Below are 23091 nucleotides of genomic sequence, written 5' to 3' on the forward strand. Positions count from 1 at the left end.
GGAATAGGAAGTGTAGTGAAGATAAATAAAGCACATATGGAGAAGCTTTAAATTGGAAGGGTTCCATCACACATAAAAAAAGGCTGTCCAATTATTTAAAAAATCTAATAAGTTATTTCTGATTATAATACCAGGAGGTATTTTTGTTTACTTTTTATGTATAAAAACATAAAGCAATGTTTCCCCTTCTTTGTTTGTTCTGCCAGCTGATTTCCAGATGTTTTATTCTTGGGCATTTCAATTTAAGCATAGTAAAGTTTATGATAAGAAGCGGGTGTTCCCTTCCTTGCCAGATTTTCTCTTGAACTGAGCTTCTTTAGCCCAGTGTTCAGATAGGAGAATATCCAACACACTAGAAATCATAGACTCCTTTGTCATTCATCCAATCTACATGCTTTGGAAACTGGACCATACCCAATCCTTTCCACGCCCAAGCAGGCAAACTTCTGCTTTCAGTACATCTTCTGCAGGTTCACATTTAAGCACGCTGCTCTGAAGCCTCTCCTCACTCTGAGCCCTAGAATAAGCTGAAGCAAAGAGGTTACATGGCAATAGGTTACAGTAGCTTCAAGAAAAGGCAAGTCTGGCTTTGTTATATCTATAGCAGAACAGCTGTTAGACAGGATGCCAAAGGCTAATTGTCTTTTGTAAACTAGAGGAGACTGATTTGGGCAAAACAATTTGTTTTATTAATGATTTTAATGGATCTTGTTGGATGCAAGAAATACAAGATCAGCAATTTGCATAAGTGAAATGAGAAGTTGATTCCCAAGACAGGATTTCACAAAGGCGGTTTTTGAAAAGCTCTGCCAATTGTTTCCTGTCTTTATTAAAGCCTTTATTAAAGCCTTCAAATGTTTTATGGAAGTCTCACTTATTGTTTGGTCTGCTTTAATGTGTAAATCTATGGAATCCACTTATGGTCATGCTTTTACTTTATATGATTCTACTGAAATATAATGCCCAGAACAGAAAAGCAAAGCAAGTAAAAATATAGCATTAGAAGAACAGTCTAAAATTAATTCTCTCTTCACAGCTTCTATTGTATGTATGGAGAAACATTACAAAAAAAAATCTCACATTGTAATTTAAAATAAATAGAAACTGTTGACAAATTTGCCTGATTAGGGTATGGATAATTCTTTGTTGAAGGGGAGAGAAGAGTAAAATGGAACTGGAAAAGGAAAAGAAAAAGAAATTGACTTACTTGAGTTCATAAAATCTTATCCCAACTTTCTTTAACATGAATCCCTCCAGATGTGTGAAGCTCCAACTCTTCTCATGACTGATCAGCTATGGTTCCACATTGCTCAGATTAGTGGGTGAGTTGGAAATTTATTATGACATTTTGTGACAGATGCCACTGGTAGTTTATTCTACAACAACCAAATAATTAATCTGAGCTGAAAATAATTTATTGATAGTACAAACAGCCAACTGCTAACAATAAAGTTATGTATGCTAACTCTAAACCAAAGGTCTAAAGCAGTGGTCCCCAACCTTTGTGGCTTGAGGGGGAGGGGAACTAGTCTGTGCAAGTGGCAGGCCAGCACATCCATGCACACACATGCAGCCCTTGTGCAAGTAGTGGGCTGGCATGTGCACACATAGCTCAATTTGCAGAAGTGGTGGACTGGCATGCACACACATGAATCCCCACCATCCCACCACTCATACAAGTTGAGCTGTATGCATGCTCTGGCCAACCACTCACGTGCTCCATTTCTGAATATGCCATGGCTCAGTAGTGGGCTATGGTTCAGGGATTGGGTCCTTCTGGTCTAAAGGATGGTAAGAAAAAAGAGGTCATAGTCAAAATGCCACCAAAAGAATTAATCTCCAAGAAAATCATCCAGGTAGATTAGTGAAGCCATAGCAGATCAACTGATCCTCCCTGATTCTATGAAGACATATCCAGCTTCTGGGGATCACCCCAAAAAAAGAGATGAAGTCAGTACATATATTTGGACTAAAAATTGCACCTTAATATAAGCTATTATTTTCACTCAAATATTCTTCCATTGTTCAAGCATGATATTATATCCAAAGTTCTTTGCCCATTGAATCATGCTACCAGTATGCTTTATATGGTCATTCTCCAAGTTCAATTTCAATAACAATTTATAAATCTAAATAAACATAAATATGTTCATCACTATCACACTTTAGGATTTCCAATTCATTTTTCACAAAATCAAATCTATTGCTCTTTTTGTCTAGTTTCAATTGTAAATCTTTCAATTGTAAATATGTAAACCAATGGCAAACACATTATTCTGATTCCAACATTTATTTTAACCTTATCATATAATATCATACCATAAATAGCCATGCCATCCAAATCTTAATTCATGGCGCTCAACCTTGAGTAATCACTCACTTTGGAGAGTCACCCAGGAAAAAGTGCTTTCTGAAACCAACTGTCAATGAACAAAAAATCATGCTATGTTGGAAAAATCTATTGATTGATTATGTGCACCCAAGTTGTTGCCAATGTCTAGAAACTACATAGATTTTCTGCATGACAATTTGACAGCAAAGAATTAGAAATTTTATATTATCTCTTAGTTACAATCTAGTGGTAGCCCACATTTTTGCAGCGTTGATGCAGCAAAAACTACATTTTATGAGTGACTAAAATCAAATCTCCACTATCATTACATTATTAAAGCCGAGGGAACATACTTCATAACTATTATGAATCTTCAAGACCCTAAAGAAAAATAAAAGATGTCTAGTGAGAAGAAATTTGCAGAGTCATCCGAATAAAGGTGCAATATTATGCCCACTCAACTGGAAATAAGTTCAATGGCCTTCAGCAGAACATAGTGCACTTCTATATCACTTACCTTTCCATTCAGCAATCTCTCACAAGCAGTTTGAAACCATCCATGCTTACCTACATTTTTACAAGCTCAATTTGTTAAGAACACACACTAACCAACATGTTCCCTGTAGAAATAGATGAGTAGGAGAATGTGAAAAAAGGTACCAAGTGTTCTGAACTGCTGCTTGTAGAACAAAAGTCTTTCATCATTACTCCAAAAAATCAGGAAAGAAAATATGTTGCTATTACTCCCTCCTTAAATCCCTATATTTTGCTCATAGTATTCATTTATCAACTTACATACGCAGTAATCCTAAGCAACTACTTTGGAGCCAGCACCAGATTTGGTAGAGAGATTTCAGCATAATTTAGAACAAGATTTCTAATGTGAGCATAAATATAAACCTATGAAGTCCTTGGTGCTCCTGAGCATGGTTTGCTTGCATACATTTCACTACCCAACTGGGAACATCATCAGTACTAGGGAATTTGAAGTTTATACTGTTTATATACAGTAGCCCTTGCCTTGCATTGTTGCTGTGGGTATGCTTTTTTCTTTGGTAATTCCTTGATTAGGGATTTTTTTTCTGTTTATTTATCTAGTCTCAATCCCTTCTTATCAGAGTGTTGGCTGCTGGAGAGAATCAGTTTTAGTTCTTTCATTTTCCTCTTAGCTTTTTGTTTTCTCTTTTGAGTGGTGTATAAATGTGGCTTAACCCTATGTTTCTTCTGAGGATTGTTTTGCCTGAGTGACAAGTTTCTAGGAATTCCCTAGTGGTATTGGATTTAGCTTGGTCTAGGATGCTCACAGTTTTCCAGTTGAAACTGTGGTTGGGTCTGTCCATGTGTGGTGAAATTGAAGACTTTTTAGGATTTCTTCTGACTGCTTCTTGATATCCATAGATGCACTTTGCTAGTCTCCTGCTGTCTGCCTTACATAGTATCTGTTGCAGTGCTTGCACTGCATATTGTAGATGAGTACTGTTTCTTCTACTAGGACTACTGGGTCTTTTGGCTTTCTTTGGAGGCTTTGGTGGGTTTGTGTGCTACAATAATACCCTGTGATTGTAAAATACACTGCTCAAAAAAACATAAAGGGAACACCTAAACAACACAATGTAACTCCAAGTCAATCACACTTCTGTGAAATCAAACTGTCCACTTAGGTAGCAACACTGATTGACAATGCTGTTGTGCAAATGGAATAGACAACAGGTGGAAAGCATAGGCAGTTAGCAAGACATCCCCAATAAAGGAGTGGTTCTGCAGGTGGTGATCATAGACCACTTCTCAGTTCCTATGCTTTCTGGCTGATGGTTTGGTCACTTTTGAATGCTGGCGGTGCTTTCACTCTAGTGGTAGCATGAGACGGAGTCTACAACCCACACAAGTGGCTCAGGTAGTGCAGCTCATCCAGGATGGCACATCAATGCCAGCTGTGGCAAGAAGGTTTGCGTAGTGTCCAGAGCATGGAGGCTCTACCAGGAGACAGGCCAGTACAGCAGGAAACATGATGAGGCCGTAGGAGGGCAACAACCCAGCATCAGGACCGCTACCTCCACCTTTGTGCAAGAAGGGACAGGAGGAGCACTGCCAGAGCACTGCAAAATGACCTCCAGCAGGCCACAAATGTGCATGTGGCTGCTCGAACGGTCAGAAACAGACTCCATGAGGGTGGTATGAGGGCCTGACATCCACAGGTGGGGGTTGTGCTTACAGCCCAACACCGTGCAGGACATTTGGCATTTGCCAGAGAACACCGAGATTGGCAAATTCGCTACGGGCACCCTGTGCTCTTCATGGATGAAAGCAGGTTCACACCGAGCACATGTGACAGATGTGACAGGGTCTTGAGATGCCATGGAGAACGTTCTGCTGCCTGCAACATCCTCCAGCATGACCGGTCTGGCAGTGGGTCAGTAATGGTGTGGGGTGGCATTTCTTTAGGGGGCTGCACAGCCCTCCATGTGCTCACCAGAGGTAGCCTGACTGCCATTAGGTACCGAGATGAGATCCTCAGACCCCTTGTGAGACCATATGCTGGTGCAGTTGGCCCTGGATTCCTCCTAATGCACAACAATGCTAGACCTCATGTGGCTGGAGTGTGTCAGCAGTTCCTGAAAGACGAAGGCATTGATGCTATGGACTGGCCCACCCATTCCAATTGAGCACATCTGGGACATCATGTCTCGCTCCATCCACCCACACCACATTGCACCATAGACTGTCCAGGAGTTGGGGGATGCCTTAGTCCAGGTGTGGGAGGAGATCCCTCAGGATACCATCCGCCATCTCATCAGGAGCATGCCCAGGCATTTTAGGGAAGTCATATAGGCACATGGAGGCCACACACACTACTGAGCCTCATTTTGACTTGTTTTAAGGACATTACATCAAAGTTGGATCAGCCTGTAGTGTTTTGTTTTGTTTTTCACTTTAATTTTGAGTGCAACTCCAAATCCAGACCTCCATGGGTTGCTAAATTTGATTTCCATTGATAATTTTTGTGTGATTTTGGTGTCAGCACATTCAACTATGTAATGAACAAAGTATTTAATAAGAATATTTTATTCATTCAGATCTAGGATGTCTTATTTTTGTGTTCCCTTTATTTTTTTTGAGCAGTGTATTTTTTAATGTATGGCAGTGTTGTCATTTTCATAGCAATGATAGTTGTGTTGTAGCGAGTTGAATGTTCAGGCACTTTTTGATAAAGTTGTAGGGGTAACCATTTTGTTGGAAGATGTTATATAAGCAATCCGCTTCCCTTTTTTGTTCTGCATTTGTGCTTGCCTGAGTAATGTTCCTCCACAGCTCTTCTTGTAGGAGGTTGGGTTGTTACTTTAGTAATGGAACACTTGGTTAGTGTGGATGGTTTTTTGATAAACTTGTCTTTCTAATTTTATACTATACCCTTTGCTAATGAGGATATCCAGGAAGGGTAGTCTGTTTCTTCTTCTTCTTCTTTTCTTCTTCCTTTGTGAATTTTATTCCTTTGAAAATATTGTTCATTGTTCCATATGAGTTCTCTAATTGTTGACTATATACTGAATCCATACTTTAAATTGTGTTCGTAGAAGTGCTATAGTTCTAAATGCTGCATTAAGGTCTCTACTATAAGTCCTGAGAGAGCTGTTCCCATGGTATTCCTCTGATCTGTTGTTCATTTGACCATCAATTAAAAATAAATAGTCAGATAGAGATTGATGAGGTCCAATGGTTATGGGTATTTTGGTATATTTGATTAGGTCAGGTTTGTGCTGTGTAATATTGTTGCCATGGTTTCTTTGACTAGTTCTATGTATATGGATTTAAAGAACGTGATTATAACATAATCTTATTTTCTTCTATTGTTAAATCTTTATTGAAAGCACTGTAGTGGCCATTTGATAGTATATTCATTTTTCTCTGCATTTCCAATCATTTTGTAAGTTCTTTGCCAATGTTGTATGTTGGGTTAATGATACAGTTGGTTAATGATACAGTTGGATGAAGAAGCATGTCAGAATTGTGTGTTTTGGGATGTCCATAGAGATGTGGATAGATGGGTCCACTGTTTGTCAACCACTGCTGTTCTTGGTTTATGTTTTGATCTTTCTTGATTAGGTTGTAAGGTTGTCTAGTTTCTGTATTTGGTTGGTGACCACTGAGATATAGATGTCTTTGTCTTCCAGTGACTTTTTGTATGTATTGTGGTTTGGCCTTTGTCTGCCAAATTCTTCTGGTCTGATTGTTTGCCTCATATTTTCTTGGGTCTCTGTAGCAAGTCCTGTAGTTTTAAATGCTACTCCCAAAGCTGCCAAGAATTCTAAATGATTAGCATCATCTATGTTATAGTTGAGGCCTTTCTGGGAGAAAATATGTTGTGTGGTGGATAATGGGAAGCTGAATATATTGACTATCCATTTGGGTTTAATTACTCCTTTGTTTGAACAATTTGGTTTGGAGATTTGTTTTCCTTTTTTAGCTTGTCTTAGAGATGTAGTCTTGAATATGGCTGTCAGCATTTTTTGTGTCTTCTGAGGTCATAGTTTCTTCCAATTTTTCCTTGAGGTTATGCTAGGATTTGTTTAGTTTGATAGTTGTTTAATCAGACAAATACAGGCAGAGCAAACTACTGCATATAAACAGAGAGAAAACCCTATTCCTTGTATTGAAAATGTTACCTAGTCAGGTGAAAAAATTTCTGCAAGAAAACCAGAAAGCTCAGAGAGGCACCAAGAACTCCAAAGTTCAACACTGAGCTTCATATAGTTTCTTCTATCTATATAAATCAACCAAATCATAATGTGTTTTTTTTACATTCCTCAATAGTTCTAGAAAATGTTCATGGGGGTGGGATTATCTCTGTTATTAATATAAAAGTTTCAGTAGAAAGGAAATATTTGAAGACAAGTGTGCAAAGCATCAGCAATAATAATTAGTGACAGAAAAATCTATAAATTCAGCCAAGTCTGTTCATTAAAAGCAAGAAAAGAATACCAATTTCTTATTATATTCATTGCTGAAGTCATTTAGACAAGATCAAAGCCTGAAGAAAGAAAAACCTATATTAAAGGCTTTACTGACAGCAATTCATTAAAAAACATAAATTAGCACTCCAGTTCACCTCCTCTATTTTATATACACTATTGATTTTCATCGGATAATAAAGAAAAAACTCACTGTCTCATAAAAATCAATTGTCAGAGATTATTCATATGTTTCATATGATCACACTTAATTGTTGCTAAATAAGGGCAGCTTCTTATGCTACCTTGAATCTATCAATTTCCAACTATAAGAGATCATAGCAGACATACTAGGTGGATTACTACAGACATACTACTAGGATTTACAACAGTATCCTAATTCAGATATCACACATTCTGAGATTTTACATTTTAAGGATATTAAGGAGGTAGAGACAAATACTGTATCCCGCCTCTCTTAATTACCTGACATATATGTGGAAACTATTTGTAACAAAACATCAGCAAATGTTTTCAGTCATCCAGGTAGAGTTGTCTGGATAACTGAAGCACGGCAATTGTACTTATTTTTTTTGTTGGGTTGAGAAGTTTTGCTGCTTATCCTAGCAGCTTCCTCAATCAGGTTCATTGAGATATTGCTGCACATTTTGAGGAAGAAACCCTGAGTCTGGTACAAGAGGTTGGTGCAGGAGGAAAACATTCCAATGACTCTCTACCAGTTTGATCTAGCTGAGGAAGCTGCTTAGATGAGCAGCAAAACATTTCAAACCAATAAGAAAATAGCTCCACTTTCCAGCAACCAGGCCATGCAAACAAGCGAATTCCCATCTGCAATACGGAAGCAGCACATAAAACCATGGCCTTTCTAGTCTGTGGAAAAACTTTTCTCCACAAAAGAGATCACTGGTGCCCAAAAGGTTGAGGGCCACTGCCCTGGAGCATTTGATCCAGGAGAGAAGGAGGGAGGGAGGGAGGGAGGGAGGGACAACAAGTCTATCTTTCAGCCTCTATCCCCCTCCCCCGCCCTCTCATTTTGTAAGCATTTTTGTTATGTTAAAGAAATAAAATCATTTTATTTTATATACCATTCATTCAAACTGTAAGAAACTAATTAAATGGATTGAGACATGGAACTTCTGCAGACTTTTAATTCTTCTACCAGATATTCATTTTAGGTGATAGTGAAAGATTTATGCTGGAACTTTAAACTGAAAAATATTTGTATAATAGCACAGAAAAAAAACACCTAAATCAACCAATAGGGAATATACTATTTCATATCTATCAGCTCAGAACAACAGATGAGATCTAATAAATATAACCAATAGACAGCAGGGACAGATAAAGAATCACAAAGAGAATAAAAGCATTGCAGCAATTCAATCTCTACCTCCCACTCCAGCACAATACAACTCCAGTAATATTAAGTCTTGTCTACTGTTTCTTTTCAACAAGGAGATTTTTCTTGGATTGAAGCTATAGTAATTTCTTGTAATGGATAGTGTTTAACTAAAGTGTGCTTTGTCTGACTGATAGGAAAGTTTTGAATAATATTCTTTCTCACTGATTGAAATATATGCATACAAACAGTATGTACATACCAATCATACAATTTCCTTTTAAGATGTACAGTATTATTAAAAGCACAGAAAAACAGCAAGCACTATATGCTAAAGGCATGCTATGACAAAAGTAAGGGTAAATATAGATAAATTTAATTAACTCCAAGATAATTTCTATACTTTTTATAACTTTCTGTTTTTAAAACTCAACCTTATTTTTAATACACCCATATTTTGTTCCTTATTCATTCATTTATTTTAAAAGACTTATATAGCTGCTCATTTTGTAACAAAAACTCAAAGTGATAGACAGCCAACAAACAACAGAAACCCCCAAACCGTAAAACAAAAATCAATAACAATTTAAGTTATCTTGGGGTTTCACTTACCAATATATCCACCTGCCATCTTGTTGACCCCAACATTTACAGGTGCTCTTCAATTTACAATCACAATTGGAATCAGAATTTTCATTGTAATTTATTGGGGTCAAGTCAAGTGGGGCCCAATTTTATGACATTTTACAGGGGTCATTAAGTGAATCACCACAGTCATTGAATGAATTATGTGATTGTTAAGTGAATCTAGCTTCCCCAATGGGTTTTTTTCTATAAATTGGCAAAACAACCTTGCAAATTGTGAACTCAGGATTCTGCAACCAATTATAAATATTACCTGGTTGCCAAGGACCCACATTAGAATCACATGACCAGGGGATGGTGTGATGGTCATAAGTGTGAGTACAGGTTTATAGACTACCTATATAATAAGAACTAAACCTTCAAGGCTTTACAGAAGGCAAATAGTTGATAACTTCTGTATCTTAATAAGAAAGATTATTTACTAAAATAATATTTGATTTTTTTTTTACTTTCTGAAAATATAAATTTTCTATGCCAATTTTGTTGTTGTTATTATTGCTCTTGTAACACAAGCTGAGCAGCTGTTCAAAACCTTTCATTCTATACATCTGTTAGGCATAAGAAAGAGGACCTTTTTCTGACAGAAAGCCTATGTACAGATAAATATTTAAACATGGAGATAAATATTTAAATTTACTTCCATACTTTTAATGGAAAAATTGCTTTTTTAATTTAAAACAAGATGTATATTCTAGTTTCACTCATTTATAAACTATTAATGTTTTAATTTGCATTCTCATCAGAAGAACAGGAGACAAATTACTACTTTTTTCCAGACTTTGAAATGTTCCTTAATTAAGTACTGCTTATCATTGCATTACGTGTTATCTAAGTTGGAGGTACAAAACCAGTGGCAGTGACTCAGGTCCTCATGTCTTACTTAATACAATTTGGTGGTATGGATAAGAAAATAAACAATTTACATTTGGTCCTATTTTTCTCAACCTTGGCAACTTTGAAACATGCAAACTCTGTCTCTCATGGCTAGGGAATTCTAGGAGTTGAAGTCCACATGTCTTAAAGTTGTCAAGGTTGAGAAACACTACTCTATTCTCGCTTTGTCCCAAGCAGTATTTCTTAAAAGAATGGCCCTAAGACCAAATGTGTTATGCTTTGGAGGAAACACCACTTGAAGCATCCATACTTCAAGAAAAATGGAAACTACATTTTACCTTCCATCATCTGATCTAGAACAGCGGTCACCAACTGGTGAGCTGTGGCTCATTGATGGGCTGTGAGAAAATTTTGGTGGGCCGCAGAGAAATCTCACCGCCAGAGCACCCCCCCCAAAGCAATTAATCCAGGTTGCACAGAAACACAAGACTGTGCCACCCACATGGTCCACGGGAACCCTCCCCGCCCATTCACTCCTTACCTGGCAAACTTGCCTACTATATTGCTATTTTTCCTTTTTCTGACCATCATTTGTTCTGCTGTGCTGGGAGATTTAGATTAGCTAGGAAGCAGGAAATGGTTGGATTTCTTGCTTTCTAGCTAGTCGTTAGATCTTCGGCTCTGCTTTTAAGCACAGCCGAACCTCCCTTAGGACTGAAGGTTCTATTATTCAGTACAGACTCACAGCAAGTAAATTTGAGAGACTGAGCTAGCCGATGGCAGATAATAGATCACTGAATGATTCTGTGAGCAACTCAATCTGCCTGCCTGCTTTGCCTAATTTTGGGTAAAAGTTGCTCTTTTTTTATAAAAAAAAGTTCAATATTTATATAAATATTTATAATATTTACATACAACCCATGCCCAGCCAGTCACATGACCACCAAGCCACACCCACAAATTAGGCCACACCCACAGAACAGGTTAGTGGTCCCTGGGATTTGAAATTATGAGTTTGGTGGTCCCTGAGGTCCAAAAGGTTGGTGACCCTTGCTTTTGAATTCCCTGCAAGATCCCAGGGAAAATTGTAGGGGGTGCAGCCCAAGAATCAAGTTAAAGAAAGAGCAGAAATACTGTAGATAGCAAATTTTGACCACTATATCCAATAAAGCCTTGGCAGTAGCTTAAACAATAAGAATTTATAGTTAGGGTCACAATTTACAAACTATAATGTGATTTGCATGCATCCATTATTGCATAGTATGCTGTGAGAATCAGACTTTATGGATAGTTTAAAAAGCCATAGTTTAAAAAATCCTAGCTCAGTGTCATGTGTAGACAAAACCATATTTTAATATTGTATGATAGTGTTTTGAACCTTGGCCATTTTAAGATGAGTAGACTTCATCTCTCAGAGGCTGAAAGGTTGAAATGGAAAATCCTGAGTCACACTGTTATATGAACATTGCATTATTTGTTGACTAATTCTCTGGTTGCATTTAAGTACTATTGTTTATGCAAACTCATATCCCAAAATGAAACTGATAAGCCATCATTTATCTGACTTCATTCATCTATTCCTTTATTAGTTCATTCTAGTCCATGGGTGCCAAACTTGCGGTATCACATTGCCGTCATTGCCGTTTGTCCCCTTCATAGAGTTGGGGGAGGTGTGGCCTGTACATGACACATCCGGCCCATGGGCGCTAGTTTGATACCCCTGTTCTAGACTCATAGCTTTTGTTTTTAATCAGTGAATGTCCTCCAGTCATCAGCTTATTATTCTTCTCGCTACACATTTTACCACAACACTGAAATATCAGACAAATGAGGCTTGGGTTTCTATAATGGAAATTGCATATTCATAGTATCTCTAAATCGGTTGAATAGAGTGTTATTAATTAATCAATAAAATAACCTCAGTTTCATTTCTGATTTGAAATAAGAATTTTGTCTGGTTAAGGTAATAAGCTACTTGACCTCACTAAGTAGATTTGTATTGTGCCTCAGTTTTCTGCTAACTCAAAACCATGAAAGCAGATTTTCCCTTGGTGGTGTTAATTCACTTGCATTGTCAATATCACTTGGAGCTGAATGAACCTGAAACTCCTGGGATATTTCTGTAAAGGGAAAGTATCCTTCAGAAAGTTGAATTATATCTGTGGGACTCCATTACTTCTCCAACTTACCTACCAGATGGCTGCTCTGTTTTATTATGGATTATCTCTTAATTGAAACATCAAAACACTTCAAAGGAATACATAATGGTACCTATGCTCCAGAGCTATAAGCCATATGCTTAATTCTATGGTACAGTACTAATGTTTTCTGTTGCTTTCTTCTGTTACCATTGTTACATTCTGAAAAAGCTAATAAAGTAGAGGTTTTTTCAGACAAAATTCCTAGCATTTAGAAAGTTAATACTTCAACTTATTGGCAGAGCACAATATTTTTATGTAATTTTATTTTTTTTAATCAAAGAACAAACAGCATATGTTCTTCATTGTCCAGAGGCTATTGCTGCATAAAAATCACACTCATAGCAAAAACATGGGCCTTCTGTGTTTATAGTCCTACATGATGAGATGCCTTATTTTCTCTTTATTTATGAATGCAGGGAAGGTAGAGCTAGGCAATCACCTCTATTCACTTTCCACATAAAAGCTAAAAGAACTTTTTAAACCGTTTAAACTCACAAACAACCAAAGCAAAAGCAGATTAACTGAATTCAGTGCACACTATATTTGTTTGTTTTCTTGCTTGCTTTTACCCCCATCTATCTGCAGTATTGTAACCCCTAAAATGGTAAAGGAATTTGTGTCTCTTCCCTTTCCCTCACTAACATTTTCATTGGGGTTAGGATGGGACAAGAAAGGCTTCTGTGGGCCAGTACACCACAGGGTTGCGCGTTGAGTCCCTGACTCTATATTCTCTATGTGCATGACTGAATTCCCACTCATGCTAGTAATACTATTGCTAAATTTGCAGATGATACAACAGTGGTGGGACTCATCTCTGGGGTGGGGGATGAGTCTGCCTACCGAGATAAGGTGGATCGGTTGCTTTCATGGTGGGGAGACAATAACTTGGTCCTCAACACCAATAAGACCAAGTAGCTTATAGTGGATTATAGAAGGAACAGATCAGACATCCAGCCCTTGCTTATCAATGGAGACCGAGTGGAGCAAGTGGCCAGTTTTAAGTTCTGGGTGTTACCATAAAAGAGGACCTGACCTCACATTGCAGCACTGGTCAAAAGGGCCCAGCAGAGATTATACTACCTGAAACTTCTCAGAAAACAACAACTGGATGAAAAACTGCTGGTGACCTTCTACCGCTGCACCATAGAGAGCATTTTAACATACTGCACCTCTGTATGGTTTGCCAATTGCACAGTGGCAGATAGGAAAGCACTCCAGAGGGTTAACGTCATAGCCCCGAAGATTATTGCTTGCCCTCTCCCCTCTTTGGAAGAGCTTTATAGCTCCTGCTGCCTTAAGAAAGTTCAAAACATTCTCAAAGATCCATCTCATCCTGGGAACCCTTTTTTTGAACTAATACCATCTGGCAGATGGTACAGAATATTAAAAACAAGCACAAATAGGGTGAAGAACAGCTTTTATCCCAGGGCAGTAGCTCTTTTGAATTTTGCTGTATAGTGCAGTATTGGTGCAGTGTTGGGGGTTTTTCGTTCAATGTGTGGAGGGTGAAGTATGTGTGTTTGTGTTTATTTTCGTGGTCCTTATGTGCACTGAAGATGGTGTTTGATTTCATTGTACGAGGTACAATTACAATAAAGTAAACTAAACTAAACTAAACTAAAACAACAGCGCTCCCACTTTGCATGCTTAAGTCAGGGAGGGGGGACCCAATATTACTCTATATTCATTTATTGGTGCCAATTAATTAACAATAAGAGTCAGCAATAAGAGACAAATCTTTACACAAAATTAAAACCTAATTTCTTTTATTATTTCTTTTAGTCACAGTTGCTAATGCTAAATTGGATTGTTCCAATTATTCAATTGTGAGAAACAGAAAGAAGAATGTATGCCTTTCTGTGATTCTGTGTTATACATATACTCCTATTCAAATTATTGTATCTCTCTTTAATTATATTTTTGTAGATGCTTATTTGAGTGTGGAATTTTACTGCCACCCGCTGTCAATTATTCAAATGCTTATAGAATTTATGCCTTAACTAAGCAGTATATTCAAGAATATGTGGGGTGTGTCCTTTTTTTCTCTCTCACTCCTCCTTCCACAGCAAAGCAAAGAATTTTTTAGAATAACAATTAGAAACTTGGCACCTGTAATGTGTCAGAGCTGCTATGTTATAATTCAAAGAATGTGTCTGAGTCAAACCATGTCTTTCTTTTTCTTCTTTTGTATTTGCAGTAGTTGAAAAGCTATTGTCTCTGCATTTTGATGCCTCTGCTAATAAATGTGCCTGTAACCAAATATCTTTAATCAAGATTCTGTGTAAGACCTCTGTAAACTTGGGGCTCTTGTTCTTGGCTTATTCAAGAACAAGAAACCAGTGACTCCTTGAAAATCTAGCCTTAGAAATAATCAAATAATTGTTAAATCCTCTCTTCTTGCTGTTGTTTCTTTGGATTTTTATCACATGATGAAAGTGGGTTTTTTCATCTTGAGGAAAGCAACATTGTTATCTAATAGGACTTTTTGTCATGTGGATTGCTCTTGCCTATATACTGATGTTGATTTTTCATACCAAAAAGATGCATCAAACCTTAATGTTTTGTTCTACATCTTTTGTTGTTCTGTTTAATTAGAAACAGTGGACATTGGGACAGAACAGGTTTCACTGAGACTATTGTACTTCCAGGAGAGAAAAATTCTGCAAACAAGGACAGCTAATAGAAGTTTGACAGGAGAGTTCAGTGAAGGAGTTGAAAGGGTAGGTCTCTAATGAATCACCTCACTAAGTTGACAGTATATCCTTGTATTCTGTCTGGTAATAATTTGTTATATATTTCCAGCAAGAACAAGTATACAGCAATGCTAGAAGAAGAAAATGTAAGAGGATTGCAGGAACAAGCAGCCACACTTCAGTTTTATGAAGATTCATTAGAAGGCTACAACAGAGGCTGACAGAAGCAGCAGTTCTCTACAAGAGAAACATATAAAGAGCAAAGCCAGCAAAGGAGAATGATAACAAAAAATATTTTGTTGAAAACTTGGAAATCACTTTCTGGCTTGTGCTGGAGGGGGAGGCAGTGTGTTTCAGGCTCTGAGTCTCTTAGGAAGATGTGAGATTGCAGTGAACAGAAGACAAGAAGGTTAAGAACTGGGGGAATGCAAATATAACTTGAAAGAGGTCACAAATAAAATAAGTGGAAAAAAAATAACTAAACTGGGGTTGGATAAACCATTTAATTAAAAAATCAGAATGAATATTAACTCATAAAGATTATGAACCATTGTCCTTATGTTAATACTCAGAAGAAGGAAAATAAGCAAGCTGAGCTTGAATTCATATTATAGGACAGTAAAATGATGTCCTAGATATAACTGAGATCTGGTGGGATTATTCATATAATTGGAATAAGTGAACCTAAGGATACAATATTTTTGAAACAAAACCATAACCAAAAGGACTAAAAAAATAGGACTAATATTATATGTTTCAAAGTATCCACATAAGCACAGAAATGCAAGGGAAATCATTCTGCCATTATTCTTGAAAGTCTCTGAGATAGCAATTTTATCTCAGAGGCTTTCTTAAGAAGAAATAAACTTTCACCATTGTTGGCATCTGCTGCTGACCATTAATAAAGAAGAAAGCAAATTGTTGATATTTCAAAAAAAAAAATTAAGTAGTAACAGTGATTATCTTGACATCTTTGTGGGAACAATCTCGGTCAAAAATGGAAATCTCAGTAAATTCCTGGCCTTTGATGCTGACAACTTCATCGTTCCATGTATCAGAAAGATGGAGTACTGACAGGACAGTAGTACATCTTCAAAGGATCTCTTTTTCAGATTTTAACAACTGGACAATCTCATAAAGAGAAGACATTCTGCTAACACTAAGGTGGAAGCTAAATTCCCACACTAATACAGAAAATGATTCTTTAGCTGTGAAGAAGTTATCTGCAAATGTCAGATGAAATCCAGCCCTGTGTTGTAAGTCAAAGTATAGCATATAGAAATGGAGGTAGCTATTTCTTTCCTCACTTCACTTTTGATGCTGTCTCCTCCATACACAGATTTCCTATTATTACGATGAAGGGTGCTCCACAAATCATTGTCATGTGAGCCCATTTTTGCATACAGATAGTCATGAGCAATTAAGGTACAGGGACTAAGGCAAAGACTAAAAAGTAAACTTGTGACAAAAGCTAAGGCAAATATAAGATTAGAAAAAAGCTAACCTCAATCCCTGATCTATCCAGGTATTATAGTATCAATAACAAGAGTAGATGTGTTAGAACTGCAAAGTGCATTGAGAAACACCTCCCCCAAAAAACCATTATTATTAGCAATAATTAGGTACTCTTTCTATGAACATGTCAAAAAGCCACTTCCAGAATGTTAGTATGCACACAGGGATACCCCATCATGTGTCCTCTACTAAAGTTAGCTATTTTGTTCAATATCCCCTGTACGATGTAGCAATGCCACTCCCTGCCTGAATGTGTCCTATGTGTTGCTGCCAATTCTGCCATCTTAGTTTTAAGCCATGTGATCCTAGATTAAGGGTGTCAAACTCGTGGCATCACATTGTTGTCACATGATGTATCACGACTTTTTCCCCCTTCGTGGAACCAGGAATGGGCATGGCCAGCATGTGACACATCCGGCCCACGGGCCACGAGTTTGACACCCCTGTCTTAGATAGTCCACCATAATATTCCCTTCCTGAATGATGCAGTGAAGACCTATCAACTTCGTTACCACATAATCACTTTCTCCTGTTGTGATGAGATGTGTGGTGAATAGCTTTATGCAGAGTTTACTATGCATTAGCCACAGGAATCAACTATCCCAGAGGTTTTGTAAAAGAACATGCTAACATAAATCATAGATAACAATCATATCAGATGAGGACTGATATAATTAGAAGAATTATATTTGTAAGAGATATCTCTCTTTTATTCATATAATCTTTGCTCTTCCAGCATAAGCCATATTATGTACAAATAGCTTCTTATGTTAACCATTTTCTTCCTGTGATGTTCATTTTCCCTATTTATTCTAGTTTGCTTTTTATAACTTAATAATGAAAAAACCCTGTGGGAATAGGAGTCAATAGTTAGGCACAGTTGTTTCATCTTCTCAAATTGGCCTTTATTGATTCTCACTTAGAAAGTCAGAAAAGATCACAGGTAGGTGTTTAGTGAGCTTTTCATCATCAAATCCATTAGCACTAAACTCTGGCTACTACTAATGAATCACTAGCATGGCATTATAACCAGTCAGAATGATGACAGAAGCTATACTTCAATATCATGGAGAAGATTTCCAACTCAAGTTGCACTGAAAAAGTGAAATCCCAGCCAGTTGTGTGGAGCTTCCCAGGAGCTATTCTAGGAGATTGTGCTCCAGCACTTACAGCATGACCAGTATGTGCCAAGTGAATTAAATTATTTCCCCTTCCCTTTACAAAAAGCCTTTGAATTCATCTTAAATACGTGAAAAGCCTACATTTCCCAATAAATGTCATACCTTGAATAATTTTAGTCTAATCACCTTCTAAAGATTTTGCTCTGCTTGAATAATGAAAAAAAGTGATATAAAAATGGTATGAAACTAGTATGCCCCAGGACATGTTGCATTAAGTGTAATTACATGTGCTTCAGCAGCTGCAGCAATGTGCTGTGAGAAAAACTTTTAAGGTGACATAAGTTAATTGCACAAGTTCTAACAGAAGAAAACAGAGTGGGGTGGAGAAGGAAGGGAGGAAGGAAGTTGGTTGGTCTTAATTTTTCAAGCTGGAGAATGTAAAAATCCTCTAAAAGTAGTAAATAGGGAACACATTTTATAATCAAGAAGGAATAGAGACTGTTATCTTTCTCTAGGCATAAAGTAACTTCCTTACCATGAGAGAAAACATCTCATGCACAGCAGTCTTATGATGTATCAGCATATAAAATAGGGCAACCATCTGTAAGATAAATCATGGTATTTCTTTAGTGATATTGATCAACATGGTATTACTCAGAGGGAGGGAGAAAGGAAAAGTAATCTTCAGTCTCTAGCATTAATGACAGCATCATAGATTTATAATCAGTGGGCTTCAGAAGAAATCTCAGATTCTGTTATCTTTTCCCTGTGGAATATGCAAAACTGTGAAAAAGACTTTTGCACTGACATTTCTTTAATGAATACAATGCTCTCTGCCTCAAGCAGTGTGAGGACTATAAGAAGAGAAGACAGCTTGTCTGGAGCTACTCTCTCTCTATAGCTAAGCTTTTAGATGGTATATTCTTATAACAAAAAGTTGGAAAAGAATAATTAAACTCTCAAAAATGTATCTGCAACACATGCATGTACATGCACATTTTTGGAAAAAGGGAATGTGACATGGACATATTGGTTTTAAGAAAGACAAATAAAAGTATATTTCTTTTTAACCAACTTAAATTTAATTTCTCTGAAGAGAAATTGTCCTTATTTGTAAGCAGAATATTTTTTTAAAAAGACAACACTAGTGCTTTAAAAGGTGACACTAGTTCACCTGCAAATGTTATACTTTTCTGAATAAATGTGGCTTGCTGAAAAAATGCTGAAAAAAGACATTCTGACCAGGATTACTCAAGTTAGGTTAGAAAGGTGAAAATAATGAGAGTATCTACTCAACAAAACAAATACAGATCAATCATGATGATGCAAAGGACACAAGGACCATACACAAGCCCAAGGACACAGAGTTCCCAGAAGGTCCCTGTGAAACAGGTAAATATTTTCATTGTAAATGTTTGTAGCTAGGAACCCATTGGTTAAATGATTATGTGCCATCAGGTGGTGTTAACTGTTAGCATATTTTTTTCTCCATGACAATCTGTTCCTAATCTAGTTTTTTAGGTCTTCCAATGGCACACACATTGTCACTGTAACTGAGTCCAATTTCCTTACTTATTGTCTCCTATTTCCTTCCACCTTTTCCAACATTACAGCCTTCTGTCAAGAACTTGGTTTTTGCATAATTGCTTTCTTGGCAGTCCATAATATTCTCAGGAGTTGTTTTTTCAACATCAAAGTACAAAAGTATCAATATTCTGCTTCTTCAAAGTCCAACTTTCATTTCCATAAAGCATCCCAGAAAATATAAGCTTGCATGATTTGTGTAAAGCCATATTACTTTCGAAAGATCCTGCAACATCAGAATCAAAAGCTTCCCGATTGAAGACCTTTATATGCAATATCTGATTGCCCACAGCACCAACATAATTAATACGTGAAGAGATTGTCAAAATAAAAAGTATATGTAGTATATTATATAGGTATGGAGCAGTGACCAGATAAAATATAATTCTAAATCAGAAAGAACAGCAGATGATTACTACTTTATCTTGATTAAACTTTGGATATTTAATGAATGTTAATGAAATTATAAACATAATGAATTGAACCAGCATGAAATCTACAGAAACAATCTCCTGAAATCTATATTCAATGTTCATGAAAGCAGAAATCTTTCTTTCTTGAGGGTCATCTCTGGTCAGCCATCATTGAAGTCTTGATTATTATCAAGCATATTTTCCTCTTTTGGGGGGAGGGGAAACTTCATTCAGTGATTCAAAATGAATTCACACACATATCAGGAGATGTGATTTTTTTTTTCAACCTTTTTCCCAACTTTGGGAAGGAATGAGATTGTAATTTCCTTTCTTTTCCTAACTTTTTTTTAAATATCCTACAATGTTGTTCCTTTTCTCATGGTACTGCCAACGTTTGTGCTGACCTAACACATTAATAGAAATGTATTTAGTCAAGAATCTACAAGATCCTGAATTTCATCCACATGTCCTTTTTTCATGATCAGGACTTTATTTCTATATGCATTGTTATTTACAAAGAAGGACATTATTTTTACTGATTTTCATCAGAGCTGTTTAGCCAAACACACAGTACACATGTGCATGCACACAAAAGAAAGGGAGATTTGACAGAAATCACCTTCCCCATCTTTCATTAGGTCAAAAGCCCTGTGAGAATGAAAAAATACCTTCTAAATGTAATCCATTGTCAACTTTTTATAAATATGTTACTCACATCATCTTATTAGAAAATTAATAATAACACAGCAGCAAATTTCCTTGCAGGCATTCAGGATGAGGGGGAGAGAAAATTATTCTGAAAATTCATTTCAGATTTCTCCTTTTATTGCTTATCAAGGGACATTATAGAATCTTGTTACCTCAATAGAAAAGAACAATATTTTATAAAAAGAAAATGGAAATATTTCTGTGTTGATTCATTCAGAAAAAAATCTACTGACTGCATTTAGATATTTACATACCTTTGTATGGGAAATTCTTAATAATCTGTCATTCTCAATAGGATGTACTGGTTACTTCTTCTCTAACACTAATTCAGTCTCTGCTCTGATTCTGGCTTTAATTTAACCCTGGTTTCTCATTACAAAATATATTTATAGTAACATGGATAATCTGGTTTCTTGATTAGTGTACACAGGAGCTAGTAAACACAGCTGTTCATAAAGGTACAATTCATCTCATTTCATCTTAATTGATTTTCCAAGTCCCCTTTTATTTGTATAGCTCAGCAAAGTCTTTAATTTCAAATGTTTCAAAGTGGGAGATCAGAAGATATTTGTTTGTAGTATATTGCTCAGTCATTCAATTTTTACAAGTGAAATACTAGAAATGTTAAATAGGGCATATGGCATAAAAGATATTATAAAATAATCTTCAGAATAACCAAGTAAATAGGTCCTATGCCTTTTGTTTTAAATCATTCACTGGGACTTAGAGACAAGGTTTAATTTAAACTAAGACATTCCTGGAAGATATCTGTAATTCCTTTATCCTAATTTCAAACTAAAATGGATAATTTGCAGTCATTCAGTGCAGCTCTACATGTGAGTTCTGGCTTCTAACATAAAGGAGGAGAGGGAACAATTAAAAAGTCAAGATTTTGGCTGTAGCAAAGCCCTACGCCTTTTGTTGCATTTTGTTGCATAATACATGTGGACAAGGGTGGGCTTTACTCATATGATCAGGGCCACCATCTTGATTTTTTAAAATCCCATTTACTCCACAAACCCTTCTACAACATAACTTATTAGTTTTGATCCTATTTGCTATGTGATGACAAAATATTATTTATACTCATTGCTACTAAAATATCCTGAGCCTGTTTATCTCTAATGAATACAACACTGACATTAAAATGTGACATGATGACAAACAGGTGGACAGGGTTGTAAAAATCTTGAAATATTTTTACTAAATAAGATGAGAAACCAAAGTGTGAATAACTAGAGCGAATACAGATAATCAAATAATGACCTAAGTCAGTGCTTCTTGTATGGCATATTTTCATCCATTTCTAAGTAGTGGAGAATTTTATAGAGTTATCAAATTGAGTTGTTCCAAGCTCCATAAACCAACCATGTCACAAAAATTGTGTCTGTAACCATATGTAAACTACAGCCACAAAAAAAAAAACTGCCAATAATATATTAAAGAAAATATAATTGTGATTGTTTATCTCAATTGGGTAATATTCTGGTTTCCCAGAATAGGATTTATGCAGTCAAATCACAAACCCCTAGCATACAACTTTTGAGGCAAAAATTCACCATTGTTGTCTTAGAACAGTTCTAGATTCTGCTCATAACTAACACATAACTAACTAACTTTAAAACAGGTGTGTCACAATGTAAATGTACACAATTTACTTTAGGTTTAAAACAATTTTTAAAATCACCTCAATTTCTTCCACTCTCTAGAGCAAACCCCATCCCTACTTTTGCTGTGGCTAATATACTAAAATTTTGCTTAAAATATTTTCCCTGAATTTAAGATGTCTACAAAATCTGAGAGAGAGAGATTCTCGCCATTTTGAAAGGATGCTGATGTTTTAATCAAAACAATTACAAAAAGATTGCTGGTAGAATTGTTAACACAGACTTAATGATTTTTTAACAAAGACTAAACTTTTCAGTAAAAGTGTCTGCCATGAAAATATTGGCCTTTAACAGACACAACTGCTTTTAGTAAATGTTTCCATTGCTTTTTTTCCCCTTCTATGCCCCATTCATTCCCACTGATCATCTATAAAAGCTCCCACAATTTTTTACCCAATCTTTGTCCTAAATACTGGTCAACTTATTTCTTTTTTTTTAATTTAGCCAATTGTACTCTACCAAATGACATGGCACTGCTACATATGATCCAAAACTTTAATTTATTTCAGGTTTTCTCAATTTGGTATCTTTGGTGGGCAATATTTACTGGAAATTCTGGAAGAATTTTATTTTGTTTGGTTTTCTCAAACATACACTTGCACCATAGCTATAACTCCAAAAATAGTTGGCTCGGAATTATGTAAAGCTTAATAAACCAATAATAAACCAATAGATTTAAAACTGATAGGACAGTTTAAATTATAAAATGGAATTAAAAAAAGAAAAGTGTAAATATATTTCATAAATAATTTCAATCTGATTTTTTTCTGGGAATTCTGGTACTTGCACTCCTAACACATCTGGAATGGATCAGATAACTTAGGTTATAAGTTACTAAAATAAAGTTTAGCAATTATAACAGTATTATTGTTTAGGGCTGCTTAGTGAACTTTGGAGGACCTTTGCCAAGCAATAGATTCCTTTGTAACTTATGTCAAGCATTTAAAAGGGATGGCTTATATGAGATAACATGATTCTAATGACCCATAACAACTGGAGAAAAAGTAAAAGCAGAATCTCATAGGCCACACTGAGGGAGGGAAAGATGATATGAGGATATGTTTGTAGATCT

The 23091-nt window shown here is 36.3% G+C and overlaps 1 long non-coding RNA gene across 1 annotated transcript in view; it reads right to left on the reverse strand.

The window, feature by feature from the left end:
- LOC148131457 (uncharacterized) overlaps window positions 1-20692 on the reverse strand; it is a 103701-nt gene extending 83009 nt beyond the window's left edge. The window contains exons 1-2 of the long non-coding RNA XR_015748374.1: window positions 20607-20692; window positions 18183-18248 (exon numbers count right to left, since the gene is read on the reverse strand). This is a non-coding gene — a long non-coding RNA (uncharacterized LOC148131457). The remainder of the gene's footprint in view (window positions 1-18182; window positions 18249-20606) is intronic.
- Between the last annotated feature and the right edge of the window lie 2399 nt (window positions 20693-23091).

The sequence above is a fragment of the Notechis scutatus genome, chromosome 3 (assembly GCF_049901735.1).
Source record: "Notechis scutatus isolate UNSWTSFEM ecotype Mainland chromosome 3, rNotScu1.2, whole genome shotgun sequence".
Classification (NCBI taxonomy): Eukaryota; Metazoa; Chordata; class Lepidosauria; order Squamata; family Elapidae; genus Notechis; species Notechis scutatus.